The following is a 10,555-nucleotide window of genomic DNA, read 5'->3' as shown; positions in this document are numbered from 1 at the left end:
TTTTTCTTTTAATTATGAGTGTAAGATATATTTTTTTTTTTTTTTTTTTTGATACCGGGCATTGAACTTGGGCTCTTGGAGGTACTTGGGAGGCAGGCAGGGGAACTAATGAGCTAGTCCCCAGCCCAAAATATGAATTTTTATTGTTAACCATTTTAGAGTTTCTACAGTCTCTGCTAAGTTTTTTACTTAGTAATTTGTCTTTTGGGAGAGGCTTATAATTCTTTGTATATACTATAACTATGGAGCAGAAGGTTTTGTTTAATTTAAAGTTCACATTTAACCTTCATTTACTAAGCATGGAAATGCCTAAAAATTCTCCTTTGCTTATTTTCTTTGTCATTGTAACATGTTAGTTCATGTAGTTCAGTAGGACTTGATTACAGAGGATTTTTCTCAGAGCAGCAGTTGCTGCCAGGGGGTATGGAGAGGTTTTATTTTTTCCCATGTTTTCACTGGGCCTTTGGGCATGGTGTGGTGTGGAGCCCACCGTTTCCAAAGCTAAGCTGCCAGCCATGAGGTGGTAGTCGTCCTCCCAGAGTTTCTCTTGGCTCTTTTTTACAAAGTCCCCCAACAAATAGGGATCTTGCTGGGAAAAGAAGTTTGGTTAAGGAAATGCCAAATCTGGTTTTTAAATAAGGTCACACCCTGCAGTGAGGTGGCCATCCGAGCCAGAGATCATAAGAACTGGACACAGGCCAGAGTGGCACACTTGTAGTGGCCTTGGTGTTCTGTCATGCCACTCCCACTATCTGGTCCTGGTCACTGTCCTTAGATGGACTGAGCCATGTGTAGTAAGAACATAGATCCTAAAGGATTCCCTAAGAAGCTGTATTTCTTGAATTAGAATTCTGAAATTGTACATCTATAAATATATTTTTATTATCTGAAAAAATACTTGATTACACAATCAATGATGGTTAAAGACATTTTAGAAAATGCCAGGGAATAAAAATATGTACGAAGAAGGCTGGAAATGTAGCTCAGCAGTGCAGTGTCTGCCTGGCAGACATGCGTCCCTGAGTTCAATTCTGGGTACAAAAAAACCCCATATGTGTGTGTGTGTGTGTGTATGAAGAAAATATCAACTGATCTCACTAAGAGACAGAAACTTACATCTTATATTTTAAAATTCATTATCTCTAGTAAATGGTGCTAGGAAAATTGGGTAGCCACATGCAGAAGATTAAGTCTAGACCCATATATCGCTATGTGCTAAACTGAAATCAAAATTGATCAGAGATCTAAATGTTAAACAATCTGCTGGAAGATAAAATACGTACAATTAAGTAAAGTAGATAAAATAGGTAAGACACAGGCTAGGTAAGCACTTTCTGAACAGAACCCCAGTAACACAAGAAATAATACTGAGAATCAACAAATGGGATCATATCAAATTAATAAGCTTCTGCACATAGGGTCAGGATGTAGTTCAGTGGTACCACACCTGCTTTGAAAGCGTGTGGTCCTGAATTTGATCCCAGTACCAAAAAAAGCTTCTGAACTGCAAAGGAACAAACAGCCTATCGAATGAAGAGACAACCTACAGAATGGGGAAAAAATTTTTGCCGGCTATTCCTGAGAGGACTAACATCTAAATTGCAGAATCTGTCCCCCGCAATATATATAGATATTTTTTTTTCAGTAGTCTACTATGGTAATAAATATCTGGAAGCTAATGGCCTCTACTTGGAGTGCCTCTTGTAATTGTAGAAGCCAAATCTCATGATGTCTCAGTAAATTTAGTATAAAAATATTTACACAAGTTTTTCTTTTCCTGATACATACGTTTTTCGGGGGGCAGACTGTATATAAAGCAGTAGCTGGGTGTGGTGGCGCACACCTGTAATCCTAGTTTTTGGGAGGCTGAGGCCGAAAGAGCACTGAAAGTTTAAGGTCAGCCTGGGCTACATAGTGAGTTCAAGACTAACCTTAACTACATGGCAAGACCCTGTCTCACACACACAAATATATACATGGAACTCAAAAAATTAGACCTTCCCGCCAAATAAAAGACCCAGTCAAGAAACAGACAACCAAATGAATAGATACTTCTCAGAAGAAGTACAAATGGCCAATAAATACATTTAAAATGTTAAGCATCACTGGCATTTAGAGAAAATCAAATTAAAACAGCATTGAGATACCATCTTACTTCAGAAAGAATGGATTTTTTTTTTTTTCTGGTGTTTTGAGACAGGATCTTGCTATGTAGTGAGACTGACCTGGAACTGTGTAGCTCAAGCTGGTTTTGAACTCACAGCTATCCTCCTGCCTCAGCCTCCTGAGTGCTGGGATTACAGGTGTGCGCCACCACACCCAGCCTAAGAATGGATATTATTAAAAAAAAGTGTGAGAATATGGGAAAAAGGGGCTATTCTGTGTTGTTGGTGGGAGTCTAAACTAGTATACCCACTATGGAAATCAGTGGGAAGATTCCTCAAAAAACTAAAAATAGAAATTCTATTTGACCCAACTCTTCCCTTTCTAGGTATCTTCCTAAAGAGTTAAAGTCAATATAGTGTATACCTATGTTGATAGGATAATTCATAACTAAATCTTGGAAATGGCCTCTATGCCCATCAGAAGATGAATGGATGAAGAAAATGTATTTCTACATAATGAACTGCTCTGCCATAAAGAAAGATAAACTTGAGACATTCATAGGTAAATGGATACAACCTAAGATTAATATTAAGTGGAATAAGACACAATTTTAAATGTGGTTTCTCCTTTATGATAAATTAAATACATACATATATATATATAGAGAGAGAGAGAGAGTGAATGAGGAAAATAGAAGATAGGAAGTAGGGAGACCTTTTTCAAATGGATGGGGAAATGAGATGAAGGGAGGGGAGGAAAGGGGATAGAAAAACAAAGAACAGGAAAAAAATGAAAGTAGAGCTTTTGCAGATAGGAAGGGGACCAAGAGTTGGAAGGAACAGGGAGGGCACAAAGAAAATGTGTTAAGTACATGTGCCAGCTCCCCTTGATAAATTAGTCATTATGTAATACAAACGTACTAGTAATATAAACAACAAAACTGTCAACCAATATAGTAAGATATACATTTTATAATGCATCTTGGATATGTGTATATAGATACATAGTGAAATATAAATAACCTTATAAAATTTATAAATGTAGTTAGATCATAATGCGATGTTTTGCATATTCTTTGCTAAATTATAATTATTCTCCCATCATTAAAGAATTTATAAACATGAGAATGACAATGTCATTAATATGAATGTGCCATTGTTTATTGTTCCTCTTATTTATCTCATTTCTAAATTTTTGTCTTTTACAAAGCTTGTGTGAACATTTTAGTGTACAATTATTTTATATATTTTTTAATATTGGATAAAATTTCAGTGAAAAGTGTTTAAAGTGGTTATAATAATGCATATATTCTAGGAAGTATTCAAAAAGGTTTTGGTAAATGCAACTTGCTTTTATTATGGTACATGTCCAGCAGGTTTTTCCTTTTTTTTTTTTTTTTTTTTTTTTTTTGATAGTGTCTCACTATATAGTTTAGAGTGGTCTTGAACTTGCAATAATCCTCCTGCCTCAGCCTCCCATTCTTACTCCCTCAGCTTCCTGAGTGCTGGGATTATAGACGTGTGCCATCATGCCCAGCTTCCTTTTTCTTTTAAAAGACTCTTTGAGTATAATCTCCCACCCCACCCCCACTCCTGTACAAGATCAAACCCAGGACCTTGCACTTGCCAGGCAGGTGTGGCACCACTGAGCTACATCTCCAGTCCTGACTATAATTTATACAGAGTAATGAATATGCATTTTAAATGAACTATTCTCGTATTTTTTTAAGTTTTTTGCAGTGTGCTGAGGATTAAAGGGCCTCACACAAATTTAGTAAGTGTTCTGTTACTTAGCTGCATTCCCAGTCCACAGTAGCTAATTTATTTGACCAGTCTTCTAACTACCAACACAATCCAGATAGAAAATATTTTCATCACCTCGAATATTTCTCTTTTGCCAAATAGTCCTTTCCTCTCATTCAAAGACCCTTGTAATCACTGGTGTACCTAATGTCTATATAAATTTGCCTTTTTCATGTAAATAGAATCCAAAGTATGTAACATTTTCAGACTGCTTTCTTTGACTCAGCATAATGTCGTTGAGATTCATCTAAATTGTTGAATATATTAGTAGTTAATTTCCTTTTATTACTGAGTAGAATTCTTTGTATATCAATTTATCTATTGGTTCATTGGAAAATGTTTATCTCCCCACCCACAATTATAAATAGAGTAATTATAAACATTCTTATACAAATTTTATGTGAAAATAATTTTTATTTACCTAGGGCAGTAATGGTGAACCTTTTAGAGCTTTCAATGATAAACAGCCCATTGAAGCACACATACTGTAGGTTAACCACCACAGACATAGGGACCAGCTGGGAGTAGAATTTTTGGGTCATACAGTAAGTATATTACTGATGTTATAAGAACTAAATGTTATGCAGAATGGTCATAGTAAAATATGTGCAAGCTTGTTTTCTTACTGTTGAATCCAGTATTGGGAATTGAACTCAGGACCTTGCACTTGCCAGGCAGGTGCAGCACCACTGAGCTATATCCCTGGCCCTAAGTACCCACTCCCTGTACCAGGGATAGACCTCAGGACCTTGCCAGGCAGGCGCAGCACCACTGAGCTAAATCCCTGGCCCTAGTTTGTTTTTCTGAAACAAGGTCTCACTGTGTAGTTCAGTGGCCTTGAGTTTACTATGTAGCCGAGGCTGGCCTAGAACTCAGTGTTTCTCCTACCTCAGCCTCCCAAGTGCTGGGATTACAGGTGTCCGCCACCCCACCTGGCTTTTTCTTTGCTAGAAATCAAACTTGGGACCTTGTACATGGTAGGCAAGTACTCTATCACTGAGCTATATTCCTACCTTACCCCTCCTTTATAAATGAGTTGTGCTTTGGTATCTTCTTTGCTGAGGTCATGAAGATTTATTCTTTGCTGATGTGAGGGTTCAACACCTGTACTCCCAGCTATTTTGGGAGTCTGAAGCAAGAGAATTTTGAGTTTGGGGCCATTCTGGGCAATTTAGAAAACTGTCAGAAAATAACATTTTTTATAAGATTAGATCAGGGAAAAAAAAAAAAGATTTGGGTCAGAGATTTGGTTCAGTGGTTCTGCCGCCTGCCTTGCAAGCTCAAGGACCCAAGTTTGATCCCCGGCACCAAAAAAAAAAAACCCCAAAGGATTGGATCAGGGGTGCAGTCAGTGCCTGCTTGGCAATCACAAGGTCCTGAGTTTGATTCTCAGTACCGAAAAAAAGAGTTGAAGATATGGTTTAGTGGTAGAGGGCTTGCCTAGCATGCATGAGGCCCAGTGTTTAATACTACAGAAAAATTCTGTTTACTTTTGAACATTTTATAGTTTCACATTTACTAGTGATCCATTTTAAATTTAGTTTTTATATAAGGCTTAGATCAGGATCACTTTGTTTTTTAAATAGATGATCAACTGTTTCTATATCATTTGTTGAAAAGACTCCTTTTTCCATTGAGCTGCCTTTGTACCCTTTTTAAAAAAAAATGGTAGTGCATTATTGTGGGTCTGTTCCTGGATTCTGTTTTTCTATCCCATTGACCTCCGTGTCTTTTCCCTCACCAGTTCTTTACTGTCTTGATTTTTTTGTTTGTTTGTTTCGTTTTTTGTACTGGGAATCAAATTCAGGACCTTGCACTTGCCAGGCTGGTGTCACTGAGCTACATCCCTGGCCCTACTATCTTGAATTTTGTAACTTGTAAGTCTTACAGTTGAGTGTTATGATTCTCATAATTTTATTCTTCATAATTGTTTTGGTTATATCTTTCCATATAAATACTAGAATTAGTTTGTATCTACCAAAAACTCATTCTATTTTCAATGGAACTGTACAAAATTTATAGATTATGTTGGGGAAAATTGACATCTTTTACTGTGTTGAGTCTTCCAGTCCATGAAATGATATACATTTCCTCATTTATTTGAGCCATGGCTATCTTTTTTGTTTTTCTTTCTGTTTGTTTGTTTTGTGAGACAAGATCTTACTATGTAGTTCAGTTTAGGATGGCTTTGAACTCACTATGTAGTCCAGGCTGGCCTCAAACTCTCAGCGATCCCCCTGCCTCAACCTTCCAAGCGCTGGGATTGCAGGCGGGTACCACCATATGCAGAGAGATTTACTGACTTTATTGATCTTTTAAAAGAACCAGCTTTTAGTTCTGTTGACATTTCTCCCCATTTTCAATTTCATTGGTTTATGTTTTTATTATTACATTTCATTCTGGTTGCTTTGGTTATATTTTGTTTTGTTTTTTTTTCAGTTTCCTAAGGTAGAAAGTTAGGTTATTGGTAGGATGCTTGTGTTTTGTTCTATTTTGTTTCTTTTCTTTTTTTTTTTTTTTTTTTTTTTTTTTTTTTTTTTATATGTAGTTCATACTGCTCTGGAACTCACTGTGTAGCCCAGGCTGGTCTCAAACTCACAACGATCCTCCTGCCTCATGCTCCCAAGTGCTGGGATTACAGGCATGCACCACCATGCCCGGCTTGTTTCTTTTTTTTTGATAGAGTCTCACTATAATCCAGGCTGGCCTCAAACTCAACAATCCTCCTGATTGAGCCTCCCAAGTGCTGGGTTTACATATGTACACCACCATGCCTGGTTATGCTTGTATTATTGATATTGATATACTGCTTGTATTAGTTTTGGTTGTCATCCCCCCAAAAAAACCAATGTGTAGATAAATAGGAGAAATTTATTTTTTATGGTTCTGGAGACTGTAAGGACCAAGATCAAGGTCCTGGGTAGTAGGTTTCATTTTGCAGCCTCTCTGTTAACTTGTAAGCAGCTGCCATATCACTGTAGGAAACATAACCTCTTTGTGTGAGAGGTAGAAGAGAGAAAGAGAATTTACTTCTAAATTCTTTCTCCAAAGACACTAATCAGATCAAGTCCCCAACTTTATGGCCTAATTTAACCTTAATTACTTCTTTAGAGGCCCCATCTCCAAATATAGCTACACTGAAGGTTATGGCTTCAGCATACGAATTTTAGAGGAATACAGACATTCAGTACATAACACTGACATTTAGCCACTTATGTTTTTCTTTATTTATTTTTGGTGCTCCATGTTTTAATGTATTAGCCCCTCCACTACCACCACTACTCCTGTGCTGGGATTGAACCCAGGCCCTCAAGCATGCTAGGAAAATACTCTCCCCTGAGCTGCACCTCCAGTCCCATTTTACTTTCTTTTGGAATACATTTCTTTGGCCATTCTTTTAGAGCAGATCTGCTATAAAGAATTCTCTTGGCCAGGGATTTAGCTCAGTGGTTCTGCCACCTGCCTCACAAGCACAAGGACCTGAGTTTGATCCCTGGTACAAAAAAAAAAAAAAAAAAAAATCTCTTAGTCTTCCTTCATTTGAAGATGTCCTTATTTCATCATCACAGAAGAACATTTTTCTGGTTATAGAATTCTACATTTAACAACTTTAAAAATGATATTCTATTTTCTTCAAGTCATTATAGTTTCTGATGAGAAATATGAAGCCATTTAAATCATTGTTCTGTAAATAACTAGTGCATCATTTTTCTCTGCTTTCTAGCTGTTGTCTTTTAGTTTTTATCTGATAGAATATGATAAAATCAGAAACAGATTTTGTTGCCTCTTTGGGGGCCCTTTGAGCCTCTTGAATTTATCATTTATAGCATGTCAAATTTGTGAAGTTCTCAGCCATTATTTCTTTTTCAGTTGTTTAGCCACATTTTTTGTGTGTATAATACTATGATTGAACTCAGGATCTTACATGTACTAAGCAAGTACTCTTATCACTGGTCTACACCACTGGCTATATATATTTTTTGTCTGTTTTTGAGACGGAGTCTTGTTTGGTCAGGCTGGCCTCTAATTCCTGGGCTCAAGAAATCCTCCTGCCTCAGCCTCCTGACTAGCTAGAACTATGTAGTTATGCTTCACCAAGGCCAGCTCATCACCACACTCTCTCTTCTCTCCTGGGACTCTGCTGATACCATGAATGTTAGACTTTTTTATATTATCCCATAAGACAAGACATTAATTATTTGTTCTTTTTTATTCTCCCTTAAATTGTTTTTCTCAGTTCAGAGTCAATATTCATTTTGGTATATTCTGTTGCTTTTTCTTCATATTCACTAAGTCTATTATTTATGTTCTGCTATTGAACCCATCAAGTATTTATATTTTAGCTGTTTTTTCTAGTTCTAGAATTTCTATATATCCTGTTTTTTTTTTTTTTTGATAAAACATTCAGTCTTTCCATTAGTTTCAAGAGTATTTGCCCTAACTTGTTTATTTATTTATTTATTTGTTTTTGTACTGGGAATCGAGCTTGGGCACTTGTGCTTGTGAGACAATATTTAATATTTTTATAATACCTACTTTAAGGTCTTTGGCAGCAATTAATTTCAACATCTGTGTCATCTTGAGGTTTTACTGTTCATCTTCTTTCTTATGCAAATTGAAATTACCTTGATTCTTCATATGCCAGGTAATTTTAGACTGTATCCTAGAAATGTTATTAATTATATTATGAGAGTCTGGGTTTTGTTTAATTCCTACAGTGAATATTAACTTTTTGTTTTAGCAGACGTTAGACTTAGTTACATTCAACTTGCAAATTCTATTTAGCATCCTTTGATGATTCCAAAGTAATGTCAGTGTTTTTTTTTTTTAATTGGTATTGGGAGTAATTTCAGTTTTTGAAGTTTGTGCAGTGCTATTTAGATCTGCCTTGCATGTGTACCACCAAGTAGCTCATCTAGAATTCTGCTAGAATAACCAGTAGCTATTGGTCTTATTGAGTCTGTTAGATTTATTGAGCTTTTTCTAGTTGTGAAGAGTTACGAGAACATTTTAACTAGTTGTAAAAATATTACACACACATATATATACACACATGTAAACATTTTGTATATAAATCTAGATGATTCTTGTATTATTTTTGCACATTCTCTCTATATGTTAGAAACTTCTCAAACAAAAATTTGGAGGCAACAGACAAATGTAGGTCAAACGCATGTTATGTGTCTGCTTAAAACTAACCTTTTATCTCACCAAGTATAGAAGACAGTTTCCTTTCAGTGGTTTGTTTGACCCTTTGGGATCATCTTTCCAGTGCCCTAATGGCTTCTCATCTCACTCAGGATAAAAGCCAGAGTCCTTTTTTGTTTTTTGTATGGTCCTTAAAGGATGTATTTTTTATCTTAGAGTTTATTGTAGTCCATGGCCTCCATAGAAACAAAGCAAGCATACGATAATCTGCATTTGAATGAATGGATGTGTCTTTGTGTCAGGCTTTATTATTTTCTTCAGGTTGCCTTGGCACTAGCCTTCTGTTATTTTGTGCTGTTGCAGACCTCACACCACTGGCAGTGTCCATTAATTCCTGTAGCAACAGAAATTATTACTCTTTTTCCTTAAGATTTAGGACCTGAGTCTGGAGGTATAGCTCAATGCTGGAACATTTGTTTGACATGTGCAAGACCCTAGCTTCAGTTCCCAGCATAAAAATAAAATAAAAGAAAAGAAAAGAAGCTGAAGGTCATATTTAAATTTGTTTCTCCAGAGCCAATACATACTTTCCAAAAATTTAGAAATATTAACCCTTCTGGTCCCTGAATCATTCATTCATTCATTTATTCATTCATTCTCTGTCTCTGTACCTGTGTGTGTGTCCCCCTTCTTTCAATAAAGTGCCTTCCTGATTTCCTTGTTTTCTCATTTTACAGCCAAAGTTTTCTGTCTATCCTTTGGTGGCAAATATGGGAAGAAGAACAGATAGCTACTAGTATTCTGTACTGCCTGCCTTCTGCCCCAAAATGAAAAATGACTACTAAAAATAACTCACTGGAAAGAAAATTCTCAGTAACTAGGATTTTTTTTTTTAAATTAACACTGCTAAAGTTGATCCTGGAAGCTTTTAGACAAAAACTTTCTCTGGCCTCAATTATTTTGTGGGTAAGACAAAGTCAAGGTAAATTTAAGGTTAACTTTTAATCCATTACATATTCCCAAATTGTTGTTATTCACTAAAAAGACACTGTTTTGGCATCTGAACACATGCAGCAGAAAGGAGCTGCTGCTGTGTCTTTAAAAGCTATCTTCAGAGCAGTGTGGAGGCAGGCGTGCCTCTAAAGTACTTGAATGAGAAGAAGAGGAGGTGGGAGGGGGTGCTTTGCAGTCCCCCCATTCCTCCCTCTCCCTCCCGGCTTCCTCCTCCCTCTCCCTCTTCCTCTCCTTCCCACCACACACAGAGAGGGAGAGAATGTGAGTGTATGCATGAGTGTGACTGTTGGCAGAGCTCTGGGTGACATCTCTCTGAACAGCTGGACCATGGTCTGCTTCAGAGCTGCTTGTCAGCAATTAGCTTGAAGGAGACACAGCAAGGATCAGTAGCATTTCATTCAAGGGTGCAGGGAGGGGCAGGTGGGAGCTGTGGGCGTGGGCATGGGCGGGAGGGGGGGTGAGGCACAGGTTTCCCAGAAGGAATT

At 37.0% G+C, this 10,555-nt stretch overlaps 1 protein-coding gene across 10 annotated transcripts in view; it reads left to right on the top strand.

Annotated features, from left to right (window-relative positions):
* The window catches only part of R3hdm2 (R3H domain containing 2), a 122,251-nt gene that overhangs the window by 33,401 nt on the left and 78,295 nt on the right, over window positions 1–10,555 (top strand). The window lies entirely within an intron of this gene.

This window comes from Fukomys damarensis, unplaced genomic scaffold (genome assembly GCF_012274545.1).
Source record: "Fukomys damarensis isolate Sample0158 unplaced genomic scaffold, DMR_v1.0_HiC HiC_scaffold_15, whole genome shotgun sequence".
Lineage (NCBI taxonomy): Eukaryota > Metazoa > Chordata > Mammalia > Rodentia > Bathyergidae > Fukomys > Fukomys damarensis.
The sequence above is the reverse complement of the archived record's forward strand: the minus strand, read 5'-3'. Positions and strand labels throughout refer to the sequence as shown.